General features: G+C 38.0%; 2 non-coding genes across 2 annotated transcripts; both read right to left on the bottom strand.

The window, feature by feature from the left end:
• Positions 1-6657: 6657 nt before the first annotated feature.
• Positions 6658-6761, bottom strand: LOC148568506 (small nucleolar RNA R71). The gene has a single exon (XR_015881718.1). It is a non-coding gene; the product is annotated as a small nucleolar RNA R71 (small nucleolar RNA).
• An 11479-nt stretch (positions 6762-18240) lies between these two features.
• On the bottom strand, positions 18241-18348 carry LOC148568505 (small nucleolar RNA R71). Its single transcript, XR_015881733.1, has one exon. It is a non-coding gene; the product is annotated as a small nucleolar RNA R71 (small nucleolar RNA).
• Positions 18349-22069: the final 3721 nt, after the last annotated feature.

The raw sequence follows: 22069 nt of genomic DNA, 5'->3' as shown, positions 1-22069 counted from the left end.
CCACTTGCACATCTTAGCATGCATCGAGGACGGTGCAATCTTTAAGTGTGGGGAGGTCGATACCGATCTCCATGGGTTAGTTACTTCCTCTTTCAACACCAATGTTTTATTTTATTTGTTTGTTCATTATTGCATTTGCATGTTTAATTGCATATTTGTTTGATTCTGTGTATTTAGTTACTACTTGGTTAAAATAATAAATTTCTTTTTAGGACTCTATTTTTGAAAAATTTCACTAATTTAAATTGAAAAAAAAAATTTTATGTTAAAACTTGTTTGAAGTTGTATTTGGAACATGGTTTTTGAGCTAAAGAACACACAACCTGTGAGATTTTGAGCTTATTCACATGGTTACATTATTTAACCATAAATATTTTATTCTTGTGTGTTTACTTCTCTATAATTGTGATCTTTACTTTGTTTCAGTCTATATGTCCAATATTTAGTATATTTACATGCTTGCATATGATTGAGGCCATTATTTGTTATTAACTCACTTATTCCAAATAAGCCTACCTTTTACATCACCTTTGTTAGCCCCTTGAGCTTTTAATCCCCTCTTGTTCTATAACCACATTACTAGCCTTAAGCAGAAAAACAAATTAAAAATCCCAAGTGAATCTTTGGTTAGCTTAAGATAGAAATTGTGCATCAACTAAGTGTGGGGAAATTGTGAGAACATTGGTTAATAAAGGAATGTATTTAATTTATTTGAATATTGGGAATTTGGGAACCTACTCATGAAAAACCAAAATAGAAAAATAATGGAGAATCCATGTGCATTGATAAGTTATGTTTGCTTTTATGATTCAAAAAAAAAGAGAGAAAAAGAAAAAAAATATAAATAAATAAATAAGGGGACAAAATTACCCCAATGTTAAGTTAATGAAAAATCAATGCACATGTGATAAATTAAAAAGAAAAATTTGGTACATGAGTATGGGAATCATACAAAAGTGGGAATTATGGGTAGCTAAGAATGATTTTTGAATTACATGGAGAGTGTATGTATGTTAGCTGAGAACTTAGACTAGTCAAAGATTCAATTCATACCTCACTTAACCATATATATATCCTCACCTTTACCTTAGCCCCATTACAACCTTGAAAAGACCTCATGATGTTTGCATTGGTACACTAAATTTTTGTTGATTGGCTAGATAAAGAACAAGGTTTAGAAAGCATGATTAGAGAAGAGTAGAGTGATTGACCCTAGACACTTGAGAGTTAGAGTGATATACACTACCAGTAAGGGTTCAGTGCTAAATTCTATGTTCCCTGCTTTCATGAGCTATCTTCTTACAAGTTTACTTGTGCCTTATTTTGTATGATTTGAATTAGTGGAATCTGATTTATATTTATTCTTGGAGAATTTATTTACTTTTAAACCAAGTAGGTAGAAACATTCTGCATATAGTTGCATTCATACAGATAGGTTGCATTTCACACATTCTACCGTTCCTTTTCATCTTTATAGCTTCTCTTGAGTTTAGCATGAGGACATGCTAATGTTTAAGTGTGGGGAGATTGATAAACCACTATTTCATGGTTTATCTTGTGCTCAATTGAGTAGATTTTATCAACTCTTTACCTACTTATTCATAATATTTGCATGGTTTTATATTTCCTTCATGATTTTGTGCTATGATTGAAAACATGCTTCTTTGATCTTATATTTGCTTATTATTAATCCTCTCTTATTACCATTAGATGCCTTGATATGTGTGTTAAGTGATTTCAGAGATTACAGGGCAGGAATGGCTCAGAGGATGGAAAGAAAGCATGCAAAAAAAGAAGGAATACAAGAAGTTAGAGAAACTACTAAGTTGTCCAGCCTGACCTCTTCGCACTCAAACGGCTATAACTTTAGCTACAGAGGTCCAAACGACGTGATTCTAGTTGCGTTGGAAAGCTAACGTCGGGGCTTCGATTTGATATATAATATGCCATAGTTTCTTTGACGCTAGGCGACGCGACCGCGTGATCCATGCGGCCGCGTCGCAGTGACGAAAATCCAGCGTGGTTAAATTCGAGACCAGCGAATTCTGGGCTGTTTTTGACCCAGTTTGTGGCCCAAAAAATACATATTAGAGGCTATAAAGTGGGGGAATGCATCCATTCATAAAAGGCTCTCACATTCACAATTTTAGGAGTAGATGTAGTTTTTAGAGAGAGATGTTCTCTCCTCTCTCTTAGGATTAGGATTAGGATTTCTCCTAGTTTTAGGAGTAGCTCTCAATCCCAGGTTTTTTATTTTTATTTAATTTATGAACTCTTTCATGTTACATATAATTTTCTTAATTAATGTTATTTGAGGTATTTCAATTCATGATTGCTTTCTTTTATTTACATGATTACTGCCTCCCATCTGAAGACATTTTTATTTCAGTAAATTTACTATTTTCTTCCTTTTGGCTTTGGTTAAGTAATTGGTAACGCTTGAGCTGTCAAATAAAGGAGTGGTTGAAATTGGGAGTTGCTCCAATAACTCTAGTCTTTCCATCGGAATTGACTAGGACCTGAGGGTTAAGCTAATTAATCCACTTGATCTACCTTCATAGTTAGAGGTTAACAAAGTGAGATTAAAATCCAAATTTCATCACAATTGATAAGGATAAGACTTCCAGTTCTTGTACCTTGCTAAGAGATTTTATTGTTATTATTTTATTTTACTTGTCATTCAATATATTCCCTCCTTACCTCCTAATAAACCCCAATTTACAACTCATAACCAATAATAAGAACATACCTCCCTGCAATTCCTTGAGAAGACGACCCGAGGTTTAAATACTTGGTTATCAATTTTAAAGGAGTTTGTTACTTGTGACAACCAAAACGTTTGTAAGAAAGGTTGATTGCTTGGTTTAGTAACTATACTTACAACGAGAGTTTGCTATAACCTCTAAACCATCAATCTTCAGTTCTTCAGAGGTCGGTCAGTACCTGACTTCCGGAGGTAATTTCTCTTTCCTAAACACCAATAGAATAGGGTATTTATTTATTTTTCTTTTGTTTAGGATAGGATAAATTGCACAGTAATAGGTTATTTGCATGCATGTTCTATTTGGTTGAAAAAAAATAATAAGTTTGTTTTTAAGACCCTATTTTTGAAAAAAATTTCACTAATTTAAATCAAAACTTTTGTGTTAAACTTGTTTGGAAGTTGTATTTGGAACATAGTTAAAGCTAGAACACACAACCTGTGAGATTTGAGCCTAATTACATGGTTACATTATTTAACCATAAAAATTTTATTCTTGTGTGTTTGCTTCTCTATGATTGTGATCTATATTTTGTTCCATCCTATATGTCCAATATTTAATGTGTTGTATGCATGCATATGATTGAGGCCATTATTTTATTAACTCACTTATCCCAAATAGCCTACCCTTCCATTTACCTTTGTTTGCCACTTTGAGCCTTTTAATCCCATTTGTTCTATATTTTACCACATCACTAGCCTTAAGCGAAAAAATAAATTAATTACTCCAAATTGAATCTTTGGTTAGCTTAAGATAGAGATTGTGTGTCAATTAAGTGTGGGAAACTATGGGAACATGGGTTAACAAGGGAATGTGTTATGTTTTTACATTGATAAATTAATTGGGAATTTGGGTACCTACTCATGTGAAACTAGAAAAATTAAAAATCCATGTGCATTGATAAGCTATGTTTATTTTTCAAAAAAAAAAAATCCAAAAATATTCAAATAAATAAGTAAGTAGATAAATGAATAAGGGGACAAAATTACCCCAATGTTAAGTTTAATGAAAGATCAATGCATATGTGATACAAGTTAAGAGAAAAGTTGATGCATGAGTGTGTAATACAAAAAGTGGGAAAATTTTGGGTAGCTAGGCATGATTTAAGAAGAATATAGAGTGTATGTATGTTAGGTGATAGCTTAGGTTGATTAAGGATTCAATTTATAGCTCACTTAGCCATATATATAGCCTCACCTTTACCTTGGCCCCATTACAACCTTGAAAAGACCTCATGATGTTTGCATTGATACATTAAATACTTGTTGATTGGTTAGGTGAAGAACAAGGTTTAGAAAGCATGATTAGGGAAGAATAGAGTGAATTACCCCATACACTAGAATGACTAGACTGCATATACACCATCAGTGAGGGTTCAATGCTTAATTCTATGTTCCCTACTTTCATGAGTTGTCTTCCTACAAGTATACTTGTTTTTATTGTATAATTTGAATTAGTGGAATTTGAGTTATTTTTGCCCCGAAGAACTTATTTACTTTTAACCAATTAGGCAAAATCATTTTAAGCATATAGTTGCATTCATATACATAGGTTGCATTGCATTTCATGAGTCTTACTTTTCCCTACTCATTTATTTTATCTCCTTAAGCTAAGCATGAGGACATGCTAATGTTTAAGTGTGGGGAGGTTGATAAACTACTATTTTATGGTTTATCTTGTGTTTAATTGAGTGGTTTCATCAAGTCTTCACCTACTTATTCATACTAATTGCATGATTTTATAATTCCTTCCTAGTTTTGTTCTATGGTTGAAAACTTGCTTCCTAAAGATTTTGTATATTTTAATTCTCCTTTATACCATTCGATGCCGTGATCTGTGTGTTAAGTGTTTCAGGCTTTATAGGGCAGGAATGGCTTAGAGAATGGAGATGAAGCTTGCAAAAATGGAAGGAACACAAGAAACTAAGGAGATGACCAGCGAGCATCAACGCACACGCATGGCTCACGCGTGCGCGCGATATGAAGAAATTTGCAGCGACGCGTGCGCGTGCCTGACACATACGCGCGGATTGAAGTCTGCAAAAATGATTCACACGCGTGGACGACGCGTGCGCGTGACAAGGAAATTCGCTGAATGACGCGCACGCGTGACTGACGCGTACGCGTGACATGCGCGATCTGCAGAAATAATAGAAAACGTTGGGGGCGATTTCGGGCCGCGTTTTAACCCAATTTTCAGCCCAGAAACATAGAATAAAGCCAGGAAACACGCAGAGACTCAAGATACACATTGACACATTCTCATTAGGATAGTTTTAGGTTTTTAGATCTGAATTTAGAGAGGATTATTCTCCCTCTAGGTTCTCTTTACGTTCATAGTTTATTAATTTATTGCTTTTTGCCTTTGGATATTGAAGAGTCATTACCTCCGTTGCAGACACTATTCTAGTTTATTTTCTTACTTGCTCTTTTATTTATTCCATATCCCTAGTTCTTGTTTAGAGTGGTAATTGGATTATTTTCGTGGATTGTTAATGCAAAGGATTACTTTTATTTTTAATTAATTTTGAATCCCTATTTTATTTAAATTATCATGTCTTCTTCTTATATTTCTATGAGCGTTATATTCATGTCAATGGAGTAGATCCCCTACTTGACATGGGGGTTGATTAAAAGGAGACACTTGAGTTGGAAGGCTTAAGTGAAGAATAAACTGGAAGTTGTTGGCTAGTTTTGTATTTACTAACGCTAGACCTTCCCAAGGGAGAGGACTAGGATTTGCGAATAAGAGTTAGCTCAATCACTTGACTTTTCTTTATTTAGTAAGGGTTAACTAAGTGAAAACAACAACCTTTTTGATACTACACTTAAGAGACCCCAACAAGGATAGAGCTTCTAATAAATCATTCCCCCAGTCAAGGCTTTTTATCTAGAATATTAATAATCATTCTTAGTTTTTATTGCTTTAATTTACAATTATTTAATTGCTCATTATCCAAACTCAAACTCTCTTGAAAACTCATGATTAATAAACTAGCACCCTTTCTAGCAACTCGTTGGGAGACGACCTGGGACTCATACTCCCAGTATTTTTATTCTAATTTTTGTGACACCTTTCTAAATTGGTGAGGCGGATTTTAGCTGGTTAAGAGCTATACTCGCATCGCTGTTCTTACATTACAATCTCTTAATTGGCCTAACTTCTACCACGCACCAATTTTTGGCGCCGTTGTCGGGGAGTTGTAATTGTGTGCTAAATTATTTATTAGTGTACATATTTTTATTTTTATTTGCATATTTTATTTTTATTTTTATTACCATGAGCTATATGTTTCTCTCATTGAATGACGCGTTCACTGCCTGATCTGAGTTTAGCCGCATTTGATCCTGAAATTGAAAGAATTATTTCACGTATTAGACGAGCTCGACGTCGGTTAGCCTCTGAGGGTGGTGAATTGATTGTTATCGATTCACCAGTCTCATCTGAGGGCAAATCTGAACCGCCATCTGAGAGCGAAACAAGCTCCTTTACTACTGATTCAGTTGATTCCCGTGCAGATAGAATGGCAGCACCTAGGAGGATTACTCTCCAGGAAGCCGGAGCCCCAGATTTTACAATGCAGCCTTATCAAGTGCATTATCCAACTCTGGCTGCAGATTTTGAATTGAAGACTGCACTAATCAACTTGATGCCCAAGTTTCATGGCTTACCTGCTTAGGAGCCCATTAAGCACCTTAGGGAGTTTCAGACAGCCTGTTCTACTGTTAGGCGTCAGGGTGCAAATGAAACTTCTATTCTGTTAATTGCCTTCCCGTTTTCTCTTAAGGGAAAGGCAAGGGAGTGGTACTACTCTCAACCTGAAGCGACTGTTACCAACTGGGATATGCTCAGGAGAGAATTTTTGGAAAAATACTTTCCAGCTGAGGTTACAGATAGATTGAGAAAAGAGATCTCCTGCATTGTTCAAGGTGAATCAGAAACTCTCTATGAGTACTGGGAGTGTTTTAAGAACCTTCTAGACGCATGCCCCCATCACATGATTGACAGGCTAGTGTTGATCAGTTATTTCACTCAAGGCATGAAGCCTCGGGATAAAACTACATTAGATGGTGCAAGTAATGGTTCTCTAAAAAAGTACAAGACCGCAGATGAAGCATGGCAACTGATCAGCGACTTAGCTGAGTCTACCAGGAATCACAGGCACAGGAGCAACCACTCAAAAGCTGTTGCAGAAATTTCCTCTAGAATTGAGACTTAAAGTTTTTTCTTTCAATCATATTCAGTGTTTACTCTTTAAACTAATGTACCATGATATGGTGGGTATAAATGATTTGCAAATATGTGTCTTGATATGTTGTTTGTAATTCTGTGGGCATAAAGAAGAGATGAAACTCACTCTCCCTCTTAGAATTGAACAATTTAGGTTTGTAATCTATTGACTTACAGTAAATGCAGTAGATAAGCCAACTTCTCAATTTTTGTGACTATTTGAAAAAGGGCCAAAATATCTCATTTTCAGCTTCTGACTCCTACACCATGCCACTGATTGCTGCTGGTATGGCTGCAATGTGATGAATACAAAGTCACCAACCCTGTATACAAACAATATTATTCGCAAGTTCATCATCTCGCCAGCCAAAGAAAAAAAAGGCAGCTGAAAAAGTTACAACAGCAAGACTGACAAAGTAGGCATTGATGCGGGAGGCTACTGACATGGCTGTAGTGGCAAAACATCAATAGCATCTGGTGAGGTTGGGCAAAAAGTGATGTAATACCTGTGCTGAAGTCAAATCAAACCGAGCCAAGCCTTGAACACCTCTTTTACATTAAGAAAAAAAAAATATTTTTTACCTATTTTTTTCAACCTTGTACAGTTTATACTCATTGAACTAATGTACCATGATATGGTGGGTACAAATGAGAGGCAATAATGTGGCTTGACATGTTATTAGTTCTGTGGACGTAAGGCAGAGATGAAACTTACGCACCCTCTTACCATTGAACAATTTAGGTTTGTAATTATTTGACTTACACTATATGCAGTAGATAAGCCACCTTTCTGATTCCAGTGACTATTGGAAAAAGGGAAAGAATCTTTCTTTCCCAACTTCTGAATCTTGCGCCATGCCATTGATTGCTGCTGGTATGACTACAGTTTGACGAATACAAAGTCACCCACCTTGTATGCCACAACATTATTCACATGTTCCTCAGCTCTCTAGCCAAAGAAGAAAGAGGCAGCTGAAAAGGTTACAACAGGGAGACAGGCAAAGTGGGCATTGATGCAGGAGGCTGTTGATAAGGCTGCAGCGGTAAAGAATCAACAACATCTGGTGAGGTTGGGTAGGAAGTGATGCAATATCTGTGCTAAAGTCAAATCAAATCAAGGCAGGCCTTGAACACTCCCCTTCCCTTAAGAAAAAATATCTTTTATTTAAGTCAAATCATGGACGAAATCTTGATGTTTAACTCTGAATGACACTTGTGGACAGCTTATCATAGTCACAATGGCTTCCGAAGTAGCATTACACACATTCAGATAATAATCTAACACAACTATCTTTAGCTCTAATTCACTAGCCCTCTCAAATACAATGAATGAATGAGTAGCTCCAGAATCAAATAAAGCATTCAAAGTTTTACTGGCTATTTCACATTTACCTTGGATAAGTATATCAGACCCATCTGCACCTACAGCTGAGGTAGTGAATACCCGACCAGGCTGCTGTGCTCTCCTAGTCCCTTTCCTCTGCTTCTCCAGACAGTTTCTGGCCTTATGCCCCGCTTTACCACAAGAGTAGCACAAGCCCCATCTAGCCTTGCACGGGAGTCCCGGATGATGACTCCCGCATCTAGCACAAGCATGGTCATTCAGAGGCTACTTCCCAAATCTTCATCATCGAGCAACTGTTGTTGTTAGGCCTTCTGAAACTAGCCTGACCCTGAGCCTACTGTGGTACAAAGCCTCCATGCTTGAAAGTCTGACCCCTAGGAGCAAAGCTTATTCCTTGGTTTGCTGAAAAGGCTTCCTCTGACTTTCTTTCTCTATAGCCACCTTTCTTACACAATCTTCAACAACTCTGCTCTTATTCACCAACTCTGAGAAAGTACTGATCTCTATTGGTCCTACAAAACTTAAGATGTCGCTCCAGAATCCTCCTTCGTACTTAATACACTTCCATTCCTCGAAGTCTCCCGGAGCTCCCTGACATATGCAGGAAAATCTGCATAGCTCCTCAAACTTGTTTGTATACACTAACACGGACATAACACCCTGCTTCAGCTACAGTAACTCAAGTTCCTTTTCTGTCCTTACAAATTTTGGGAAGTATTTCTTATAAAATTCAACCTGGAAGGCATCCTAGGGAATAGGATCCTCATCCTGCTGAAGGAGACGTCGTGTACCCTGCCACCAATGCAATGCTTCCCCAGTGAGTTGATAGGTAGCAAACTTGACACACTGCTCTTCAGGCACCAGTTGTGCTTGCAGTGCTTGTTTCATGGCCTGAAACAAGGTATCGGCTTCAGTCAGATTGGTGGTTCCTTTGAAAACTGGAGGGTTAACATTCAAGAATATTGACAGCGTCATCGGTCCATTTCTGCCATTTTCCCCATTACCATTATTGTTCATTTGCTGCCCAAGCGCCTCAGTAGTGGCTTGCATAGCAGCAGCCATATTCTCTAACGTAGACATGAAGTTCACCAGGTTATTCGTGTCAGTTTTCAGTTCCTGATTACTATTTCGACCTCTCCCACAGCCTCGACCACAACCAGGAGGCGCCATCTGGTTCCTATACACAAGAAATAATCGATATCAAGTTGATCAGTCTCAATATCGGAAGTCTACTGCTTCAAAGACCCAAATGCATGTTCATGAACATTTATACTAGTTATATCAGTCAGATATCCTAATAGCACATAAACACACACACAGAGAATGCACAGAAGCATAGTCAGTCTGTCCCTCAGGTTCTACAGGAATGAACTATTTTGATACCATAATGTAACACCCTACCACACAGAGCCTTATGCTTAAGTCATAAGACAGAGGTGGTGAGGTATGATAAACCAAAATTTTATGGTATATTTTGGATTGAATTGAGTGAATTTTGTCAACTATTCTCACACTTATTCATGTAAATTGCATGTTTTTAAGTTTCCTTCCTATTTTTGTGCTATGATTGAAAACATGCTTCCTAGGCCTTTAAATTACTAATTTTTAATCCTCTCTTATTACCATTCGATGTCGTGATATGTGCATTAAGTGATCTCAGGTTTACAGGGCAGGAATGGTTTAGAGGATGGAAAGAAAGCATGCAAAAGTGGAAGGAACACAAGAATTTGGAGATTTGAGAAGCTGGTCTCGATGCGTACGTATGGATGACGCGTACGTATGGATGACGCGTACGCGTGACCAAGCCATAGTCCAAATGACGCGTACATGGTGCATGAATCCCCACGCTTTGTACAACTAAACCAACATGTGCACTAGGTCGTCAAAGTAATACATGAGCGAGTCAGGGTCGATCCCACGAGGATTGTGGTTTGAAGCAACCTATGGTTATCTTGTAGGTCTTAGTTAGGCAGATCAGAAGGTGTTGTTTTAGGAAGTTAGCTATTAGGAATTATATGATGGGATTAGAGTTGAAAGTTGGAGTTGCTTTGTCTTTCTGGATTAACTCTAGTAGTACTGCTTTCCTTGCTTGTGAGTGATTTCTTCAATGGCAGGCTGTATGTGATTGACACTGGTTTGAGCAGCTGCCAATACTCCTCCGGATCTGAACCCCAGGTTTAGTGCAGATCCATCTCTACTTGAGGGTGAAGCACGTTAGGCTCTAGCCTCTACCATAGAGACCCTAATCACCCCGTAAATCGGCTGAACTGATGTCTCGAGAAGTCCCTAACGAAGTCGTGGATTAGCCGTCCGAGAGACGTGTATTCAAGCTGGTGGTTCATCATTGTCCGATGAAAGACGCACTCTAAAACCATGTAGAATGTGATAACTTTATGCCAGTTCAACGCATTCATAGTGATGAAGAACGAATACACATCTTATAATTAATCAAACACGGATCGAAGAGAAACAGTAATACTTTTATTAATTCATAGGACTTAGCAGGGATCCTCCCCTCAACTTAGGAGGTTTATAAACTCATACTGAAGAGAGAATACAATGGAAAAGTGTGAATAATGCTGAACGATGTATGATAAGTATGAAAATCATGCAAAATACACTTTAAATACTAAACATATGACTAGTAAGGGTAAAATAGTCTATTTAGTGCTAAAATTCACTTTTGGGGCCCACTTGGTGAGTGTTTGGGCTGAGATTTGATGAGATCCACGTGCTATGAGGCTCCTTGGGCATGGAACACCAGCTAGGGGGTCCTCTCTGGGCCTTTGGACGTTAGGCTCTGCTCATTGGGCGCTGGACGCCTGGAAGGGGGCAGGAAGCTGGCGTTGAACGCCAATATTGGGCCTTCTAATCCGGAGCAAAGTATGGACTATTATATATTTCTGGAAAGCTCTAGAAGTCAGCCTTCCATAGCCATTAAGAGCGCTCCATTTGGACTTCTGTAGCTCCAAAAAAGCTCTTCTAAATGCAGGCAGGTCAGATTTGGATAGCATCTGCAGTGCTATCTCTGTCTCTGAATCAAACTTCTGCTCCACCTCCTCAAATTCAGCCAGAAAATACCTAAAATTTCCCAAAAACATAAAAACTCATAGTAGAATCCAAAAATATTAATTTAACACTAAAACCTATAAAAACTTAACTAAAACTAAAAAAACACACTAAAAACTATATGAAAGTGATGTCAAAAAGCGTATAAAATATCCGCTCATCACAATACCAAACTTAAACTGTTGCTTGTCCCCAAGCAACTAAAAACACGGTAGGATAAAAAGAAAATTAAGATACAATAAATTTCTAAGTTTCAAATGAAGCTTAGTTTAAAATCAGATGAGCGGGACTTAGTAGCTTTTTGCTTCTGAATAGTTTTGGCATCTCACTATCCATTAAAACTCAGAGATGTTGGCATCTTTAGGAACTTAGAGTCCAGATGATATTATTTAATTTCCTAGTTAAGCTTATTTTGATTCTTGAACACAGCTTTCAAAGTCTTGGCCGTGACCCTAAGCACTCTATTTTCCAGTATTACCACCGGATACATTCATGCCACAGACACTTTACCTGGGTGAACCTTTTCAGATTGTGACTCAGCTTTGCTAGAGTCCCCAGAAAGAGGTGTCCAGAGTTCTTAAGATACTCTTTTTCTTTGGACCGCGACTTTAACCGCTTAGTCTCAAGCTTTTTACTTGACACCTTCACGCCACAAGCACATGGTTAGGGATAGGTTGGTTTAGCCGCTTAGGCCAGGATTTTATTCCTTTGGGCCCTCCTATCCACTGATGCTCAAAGCCTTGAGTCCTTTTACCCTTGACTTTTGGTTTAAAGGGTTACTGACTTTTTCTGCTTTTTATTTTTTTTCTTTTTTTTCGCCATTTTCTTTTTTTTTCGCATGCATAAATTTTTTTTTGAGAAAAGGACAAATAGGTCCCTGACTTTTTGTCTTGCAGACATTTTCGTCCCTGACCATTGAAAATACTTTTAAGTCCCTGACCTTCAAAAAACTTGGACGGATTAGTCCCTGACGGAGACATTTGGACGGATCAGTCCCTGACGGAGGCATTTGGACGGAGGGACTGATCCGTCCAAGTTTTGTGAAGGTCAGGGACTTAAAAGTATTTTTCAATGGTCAGAGACTAAAATGTCCGCGGGAAAAAAGGTCAGGGACCTATTTGTCCTTTTCTCTTTTTTTTTTCTTTTGCAACATGCTTTTCTTTTGCTTTTTGCTGCTTTTTCTTACTTCAAGAATCAATTTTTAGATTTTTTAGATTCTCAATAATATTTTTTCTTTTTCCTTATTCTTTCAAGAGCTAACATTCATAAATTTCAACTTCAAATATGCACTTCTTTATTTCATACATTCAGAAAATAAAAGCAAATGACACCATATCAAACTAATTAAACTAATCTTATTTTAAACTTGAAATTCATGCATCTCTTAGTTCTTTTCAAAAAAAAATTTCATTTATGCAAGGTGAGAAATATATGAAACATTTTACAACTTAAAGACATCAAATGCAAATGATCATACAGCTAGAACAAGAGAACAAATAAACAGACAGATAGAAAACAGAAAAATAACAGAAAAAGAGTAAAAGAGAACGAATCCACCTGAATGATGGTGGCCAGTGCTCCTCCTTGAGGATCCCATGTAGTGCTTGATCTCTTCAATGTCACTCCTTTGTCTTTGTTGAGGCGGCTGCACAGGTTCATGTGCATGGTTTCTGGTTTGCTCCATCCTCTTCTTCTATACTTAAGAGTGGTAGAAGTCACAAAGCAAAGATTTTGCAACACCAAACTAAAGAGTTTTGCTCGTTCTCGAGCAAATATGATCAATAGGGAAGAAGAAGGTGGGGTAGGTGGAGCTTCTGTGGGACCTCTTGGTCCTGATAGGCTAGGGAATCCAGATTCCTTGTTTCTCTGCACTGGGGTTTGAACGCCCAGGGGCTGCTCCCTAGCTGGCGTTCAATGTCAGCAATGCTCCCCACTTGGGGTGTTGAACGCTCAGCAGGGATACCCTAGCTGGCGTTCAACTTTAACACTCTTTCCGGAGTGTTCTGTTTTCACTGATGTGAATTCCGTCTCTTGACTGGTGCATATGATCATGACTCTAACAACTGAAAGAAAATAAACATGGTTGAGTAAGGTTGGGGTTGCCTCCCAACAAGCGCTTCTTTAATGTCATTAGCTTGGCGGACAACTCCTTTCAAGGAGGAAGATAGTCATAGAGGAATAAATCCTCATTCCTTACTGGGAGCTTCCTTCCTATGCTCTCATGGAATAGCGTAATACGCTCAAGAGACATGATTTTGTTCACTGCCTAAGGCAAGGTTGGGCTTACAGCAGTATGCTGGTGTCCCTTTTTGTCACTTTCCTCTTCCATGGTGAATACCATGATAAGATAAGTGAATACCATCATCTTCCATGGTGAAAAGCCCTCAGTAGGGATATTCTTGTTTTTTCAGCCCCTAGGTATCTTCCTTTTGGGGCCTTCCTCCTTCGTGGATAGTGTACATCCAACATTAAACTTACGTTTGGTCTTAGGAGGGATTGAGTTAGTTCCATCCAAGGGAGGAGGCTTGGATGCTGAATCCTTTATGCAAGTGCCTCCCTTGTCAAGGGGTAATGGAGGGTCAAGGACCTTGAATACCATCCAGTCCTTATGCAAGGTAATCCTTGTTTTCTTTTGGATTCCCAGCTTCTCCATTACTATACTTGACTCTAGGTCAAACAGAGTCTTCTCAAAGGTCATGGTGCCTATGGTGCAAGGAATCAGAAAGCGTCCAGGGTCTGAAAGCTTCTGAGGTAGCTCTTGCTGGACCAAAGTATTAAGGTCTTTGGAAAGCAATGGAGGTTCTTCCTCCAAAGGCTTTGTACCAAACAGTTTTGTATTCAGCTTCATAGGAGCTCCTAGGTGCCAAGCAACTTGCTCTTTCCTAGTGTCTTCATCCTCATTTGAGGATGAGTAGTCATCAGAACCGATGCACTGTAGAAGTTTATTCAAAGGAACCTCAATTGTCTTTGTGCTTTCCTTTGGTTTTGGGCTAGAGGGTTCTTGAGTGGGATTCAGGCACTCAAAAGGTGTCCTCTGACTGGCGTTCAACGCCAGCTCTATCAACTTATTGGGCATTGAACACCCTTGCTGACCACCCTAACTGGCATACAACGCCAGTCCCTCTAGCATTTTGGGCCTTGGATGCCTAGCAGGGGTGTCCTTGTTGGCGTTTAATGCCAACTTCCCTGGGAGTATAGGAGTTGAATGCCCAGTAAGGGCTTCCTCACTGGCGTTGAATACGTTACAAACTGGCGTTCAACTCCATGAATGACCTCTCCACGTGTAAACTTCAAGCCCAGCCCAGGCACACACCAAGTGGGCCCCGGAAGTAGATTTATGCATCAATTACTTACTTCTGTAAACCCTAGTAAATAGTTTAGTATAAATAGGACTTTTTACTATTGTATTATGATCTTATGATCATATTTTGATCTATTGATCACGTTTGGGGGCTGGCCATTCGGCCATGCCTGAACCTTTCACTTATGTATTTTTAACGGTAGAGTTTCTACACACCATAGATTAAGGTGTGGAGCTCTGCTGTTCCTCACGAATCAATGCAAAGTACTACTGTTTTTCTATTCAATTCAACTTATTCCGCTTCTAAGATATTCATTCGCACTTCAATATGAATGTGATGAACGTGACAATCATCATCATTCCCCTACGAACGCGTGCCTGACAACCACTTCCGTTCCACCTTAGATTGAATGAATATCTCTTGGATCTCTTAATCAGAATCTTCGTGGTATAAGCTAGATTGATGGCGGCATTCATGAGAGTCCGGAAAGTCTAAACCTTGTCTGTGGTATTCCGAATAGGATTCAGGGATTGAATGACTGTGACGAACTTCAAACTCGCGAGTGCTGGGCGTAGTGACAGACGCAAAAGGAGGGTGAATCCTATTCCAGAATGATCGAGAACCTCAGATGATTAGCCGTGCTGTGACAGAGCATTTGGACCTTTTTCACAAGAGGATGGGATGTAGCCATTGACAACGATGATGCCCTTACAGAAAGCTTGCCATGGAAAGGAGTAGGACTGATTGGATGAAGACAACAGGAAAGCAGAAGTTCAAAAGAACAAAAGCATCTCTATACGCTTATCTAAAATTCTCACCAATGATATACATAAGTATTTCTATCTTTATTTTCTATTTATTTATTATTATTATTCGAAAACTCCATAACCATTTGATATCCGCCTGACTGAGATTTACAAGGTGACCATAGCTTGCTTCATACCAATAATCTCCGTGGGATCGACCCTTACTCACGTAAGGTTTTATTACTTGGACGACCCAGTGTACTTGCTGGTTAGTTGTGCGAAGTTGTGAAGTTATGTTTGGACCATGGTATTGTGCACCAGTTATTGGCGCCATTGCCAAGGAGAGAACGAACAATAAATTTTACAACCTCAGAGTAACAATTTCGCATACTAAGTTTTTGGCGCCGTTGCCGGGGATTGTTTGAGTTTGGACAACTGACGGTTCATCGTGTTGCTCAGATTAGGTAATTTTCTTTTTGTTTTATTTTCAAATGTTTTTCAAAAAAAAATCTTTCAAAAATTTTTCATCTGTTTTTGAAAATTATTTCAGAATTTTTAAGAATGAATTCTAGAGTTTCATGAAAAATGTTGGAGCCTGGCTGGCTGTAAAGCCATGTCTAATTCTTTTGGATAGGGGCTTCCAACCATCAGCATAGAGGCAAGTTAATTTGAATATCAGTTGTTGCATGCCTGATTTGTATCTTCTAAAGCTTGGCTGGCTATTAAGCCATGCCTAACCCTCAGATTGGAGCTTTAGACTAAGAGTACAAGATTCCTGGAATTCATATTAAAAATTTTGAAATCCTTATTTTTCTTTTTCACATTAAATTTTGAAAAATCCAAAAAAATCATAAAATCATAAAAATCAAAAATATTTTGTGTTTCTTGTTTAAGTCTTGAGTCAATTTCAAGTTTGGTGTCAACTGCATACTCATCTTGCATTTTTCTAAAATTGCATTCATGCATTGCATTCATCATGATCTTCAAGTTGTTCTTGATAAACCTTCTTGATTGATCTTCATATTTTATTACTTTGTGTTGTATGGTGTTTTTCATATGCATTCTTGCATTCATAGTGTCTAAACATTAAAAATTTCTAAGTTTGGAGTCTTGCATGTTTTCTTTGCATCAAAAATTTTTCAAAAAATAAGTTCTTGATGTTCATCATGATCTTCATAGTGTTCTTGGTGTTCATCTTGACATTCATAGCATTCTTGCATGCATTCATTGTTTTGATCCAAAATTTTCATGCATTGCATCATTTTCATGTTTTTCTCTCTCATCACTAAAAATTCAAAAATCAAAAAAATATCTTCCCCTTTTTCTCTCATAAATTTTCGAAAATTTGAGTTGACTTTTTCAAAAATTTTTAAAATTCAATTGTTTCTTATGAGTCAAATCAAATTTTCAATTTAAAAATCTTATCTTTTTCAAAATCTTTTTCAAATATCAAATCTTTTTCATTTTTCTTATTTATTTTTGAAAATTTTAAAAATATTTTTCAAAAATCTTTTCTTAATTTTATCTTATAATTTTCGAAAATATTCTCATTAATTAATGTTTTGATTCAAAAATTTCAAGTTTGTTACTTGCTTCTCAAGAAAGATTCAAACTTTAAGTTCTAGAATCATATCTTGTGATTTCTTGTGAGTCAAGTCATTAATTATGATTTTAAAAATCAAATCTTTTTCAAAACTAATTCTAATCATATATTTCTATCATATCTTTTTTAAAAAAAAATTCTTATCTTTTTAAAAAAAAATTTGATTTTCAAGTATCTTTTCTAACTTCTTATCTTCTTATCTTTTCAAAATTGATTTTCAAATCTTTTTCAACTAACTAACTAACTTTTTGTTTGTTTCTTATCTTTTTCAAAACTACCTAACTAACTCTCTCTCTCTCTAATTTTCGAAAATACTTCCCTCTTTTTCAAAAATTCTTTTTAATTAATTAATTGTTTCAATTTTTTATTTTAATTTTAACTTTTTCCTAATTTTCGAAAATCACTAACCGCTTTTCAAATTTTTTTTTTCGAAAATCCTCTTTCTCTCTCATCTCTTTCTATTTATTTATTCATCTACTAACACTTCATCTCACCCAAATTCGAACTCCCTCTTCCATCTGTGTTCGAATTTTCTCTTCTTCCCTTCTTTACATTACATTCTTTTCTTCTTCTACTCACACAGGGGAACCTCTATACCTGGGTAAAAAGGATCCCTATTATTATTATTTTTCTGTTCCCTCTTTTTCATATGAGCAGGAGCAAGGACAAGAACATTCTTGTTGAAGCAGACCCTGAACCTGAAAGGACTCTGAAGAGGAAACTAAGAGAAGCTAAAATATAACAATCCAGAGATAACCTTACAGAAATTTTCGAACAGGAAGAGGAGATGGCAGCCAAAAATAATAATAATGCAAGGAGGATGCTTGGTGACTTTACTGCACCTAATTCCAATTTACATGGAAGAAGCATCTCCATCCCTACCATTAGAGCAAACAATTTTGAGCTGAAACCTCAATTAGTTTCTCTGATGCAACAAAACTGCAAGTTTCATGGACTTCCATCTGAAGATCCTTTTCAGTTCTTAACTGAATTTTTGCAGATCTGTGATACTGTTAAGACTAATGGAGTAGATCCTAAAGTCTATAGGCTCATGCTTTTCCCTTTTGCTGTAAGAGACAGAGCTAGAGTGTGGTTGGACTCTCAACCCAAAGATAGCCTGAACTCTTGGGATAAGCTGGTCACGGCTTTCTTAGCCAAGTTCTTTCCTCCTCAAAAGCTTAGTAAGCTTAGAGTGGATGTTCAAACCTTCAGACAGAAAGAAGGTGAATCCCTCTATGAAGCTTGGGAGAGATACAAGCAACTGACCAAAAAGTGTCCTTCTGACATGCTTTCAGAATGGACCATCTTGGATATATTCTATGATGGTCTGTCTGAATTAGCTAAGATGTCATTGGATACTTCTGCAGGTGGATCCATTCACCTAAAGAAAACGCCTGCAGAAGCTCAAGAACTCATTGACATGGTTGCTAATAACCAGTTCATGTACACTTCTGAGAGGAATCCTGTGAGTAATGGGACGCCTCAGAAGAAGGGAGTTCTTGAAATTGATACTCTGAATGCCATATTGGCCCAGAATAAAATATTGACTCAGCAAGTCAATATGATTTTTCAGAGTCTGAATGGAATGCAAGCTGCATCCAACAGTACTCAAGAGGCATCTTCTGAAGAAGAAGCTTATGATCCTGAGAACCCTGCAATAGCAGAGGTGAATTACATAGGTGAACCATATAGAAACACTTATAATCCCTCATGGAGAAATCACCCAAATCTCTCATGGAAGGATCAACAAAAGCCTCAACAAGGCTTTAATAATGGTGGAAGAAACAGGTTTAGCAATAGCAAGCCTTTTCCATCATCTACTCAGCAACAGACAGAGAACTCTGAACAAAATACCTCTAATTTAGCAAATTTAGTCTCTGATCTATCTAAGGCCACTATGAGTTTCATGAATGAACCAAGGTCCTCCATTAGAAATTTGGAAGCACAAGTGGGCCAGTTGAGTAAAAGGATCACTGAAATCCCTCCTAGTACTCTCCCAAGCAATACAGAAGAGAATCCAAAAGGAGAGTGCAAGGCCATTGATTTGACTATCATGGCCGAACCCACAAGAGAGGAGGAGGACATGAATCCCAAGGAGGAAGACCTCCTAGGACGTCCAGTGATCAATAAGGAGTTTCCCTCTGAGGAACCAAAGGACTCTGAGGCTCATCTAGAGACCATAGAGATTCTATTGAACCTCCTTACGCCATTCATGAGCTCTGATGAGTATTCCTCTTCTGAAGAGAATGAGGATGTTACTAAAGAGCAAGTTGCCAAGTTCCTTGATGCAATCATGAAGCTGCATGCCAATTTATTTGGTAAAGAGACTTGGGGAGATGAACCTCCCCTGTTCACCAATGAACTAAATGCATTGGATCAACTGAGATTGCCTCAGAAGAAACAGGATCCTGGAAAGTTCCTAATACCTTGTACCATAGGCACCATGACCTTTGAGAAGGCTCTATGTGACCTTGGGTCAGGAATAAACCTTATGCCATTCTCTGTAATGGAGAAACTGGGAATCTTTAAGGTACAAGCTGCTAAAATCTCATTAGAGATGGCAGACAATTCCAGAAAATAGGCTTATGGACAAGTAGAGGACATGTTAGTAAAGGTTGAAGGCCTTTACATCCCTGCTGATTTTATAATCCTAGATACTGGGAAGGATGAGGATGAATTCATCATCCTTGGAAGACCCTTCCTAGCCACAGCAAGAGCTGTGATTGATGTTAACAGAGGTGAACTAGTCCTTCAATTGAATGAGGACTCCCTTGGGTTTAAAACTCAAGGACATCCTTCTGTAAACATGGAAAAGAGGCACAGTAAGCTTCTCTCAAAACAGAGTCAACCAGAGCCCCCACAGTCAAACTCTAAGTTTGGTGTTGGGAGGCCACAACCAAACTCTAAGTTTGGTGTTGAACTCCCATATCCAAACTCTAAGTTTGGTGTTGGGGAGTCTCAACAATGCTCTAAACATCTGTGAGGCTCCATGAGAGCCCACTGTCAAGCTATTGACATTAAAGAAGCGCTTGTCGGGAGGCAACCCAATTTTTATTTATCTAATTTTATTTTTTATTGTTATTTCATGTTTTATTAGGTTCATGATCATGTGGAGTCACAAAATAAATATAAAAATTGAAAACGGAATCAAAAACAGCAGAAGAAAAATCACACCCTGGAGGAGGATCTTACTGGCGTTTGAACGCCAGTAAGGAGCATCTGGCTGGCGTTCAACGCCAGAACAGAGCATGGATCTGGCGTTGAACACCCAAAACAAGCAACATCCTGGCGTTTAAACGCCAGAAATACACCCTGAGAAGAGCTGGCGCTGAACGCCAGAAACAAGCATGAAGCTGGCGTTCAACGCCAGAAACATGCTGCAGATGGGCGTTGAACGCCCAAAATAAGCATCACTTCGGCGTTTAAACGCCAGAAATGCATGCAAAGGCATTTTGCATGCCTAATTGGTGCAAGGATGTAAATCCTTGACACCTCAAGATCTGTGGACCTCACAGGATCATCTCAGGATTTGTGGACCCCACAGGATCCCCACCTTCCCTCCTCATAATCCTAGATTCTTCCACATCTTCTTCTTCATCTATTGTTTCTTCTCTTGCTCGAGGGCGAGAAACATTCTAAGTTTGGTGTGGTAAAAGCATAAGCTTTTTGTTTTTCCATTACCATTGATGTCACCTAAGACCGGAGAAACCTCTAAAAAAGGGAAAGGGAAGACAAAAGCTTCCACCTTCGAGTCATGGGAGATGGAGAGATTCATCTCAAGGATCTATAGCTCAGTGGTAGAACATTTGACTGCAAATCAAGAGATCCCTGAGATACCTCAGGGGATACATTTTCCTCCATACAATTATTGGGAGCAACTAAGGGTGGAACATCAAGAGCACTCCATCACCCTCCATGAAAATAGAAAAGATCAAAGAGCAATGAGGGAGGAGCAACAAAGACAAGGAAGAGACATAGAAGAGCTCAAGGACATCATTGGTTCCTCAAGAAGGAAACGCCACCATCACTAAGGTGGACTCATTCCTTGTTCTTAAATTTTCTGTTTTTCGTTTTCTTATGTTAAATGTTTATCTATGTTTGTGTCTTTATTACATGATCATTAGTGTCTAAGTGTCTATGCCTTAAAGTAGTGAATATGAATCCATCACCTCTCTTAAATGAAAAATATTTTTAATTCAAAAGAACAAGAAGTACATGAGTTTTGAATTTATCCTTGAACTTAGTTTAATTATTTTGATGTGGAGACAATACTTTTTATTTTCTGAATGAATGCTTGAACAGTGCATATGTCTTTTGAAGTTGGTGTTTTAGAATGTTAAATATGTTGGCTCTTGAAAGAATGATGAACAGGAGACATGTTATTTGATAATCTGAAAAATCATAAAAATGATTCTTGAAGCAAGAAAAAGCAGTGAATACAAAAGCTTGCAGAAAAAAAAAGAAAAAAAATGGCGAAAAAAAAATTAAAGAAAAAGAAAAAGTAAGCAGAAAAAGCCAAAAGCTCTTAAAACCAAAAGGCAAGAGCAAAAAGCCAATAGCCCTTAAAACCAAAAGGCAAGGGTAATAAAAAGGATCCCAAGGCTTTGAGCATCAGTGGATAGGAGGGCCTAAAGGAATAAAATCCTGGCCTAAGCGGCTAAAACAAGCTGTCCCTAACCATGTGCTTGTGGCGTGAAGGTGTCAAGTGAAAACTTGAGACTGAGCGGTTAAAGTCAAGGTCCAAAGCAAAAAAAGAGTGTGCTTAAGAACCCTGGACACCTCTAATTGGGGACTTTAGCAAAGCTGAGTCACAATCTGAAAAGGTTCACCCAGTTATGTGTCTGTGGCATTTATGTATCCGGTGGTAATACTGGAAAACAAAGTGCTTAGGGCCACGGCCAAGACTCATAAAGTAGCTGTGTTCAAGAATTAACATACTGAACTAGGAGAATCAATAACACTATCTGAACTCTGAGTTCCTATAGATGCCAATCATTCTGGACTTCAATGGA

This window comes from Arachis ipaensis, chromosome B4, assembly GCF_059453495.1.
Source record: "Arachis ipaensis isolate K30076 ecotype BB chromosome B4, ASM5945349v1, whole genome shotgun sequence".
Classification (NCBI taxonomy): Eukaryota; Viridiplantae; Streptophyta; class Magnoliopsida; order Fabales; family Fabaceae; genus Arachis; species Arachis ipaensis.
The sequence above is the reverse complement of the archived record's forward strand: the minus strand, read 5'-3'. Positions and strand labels throughout refer to the sequence as shown.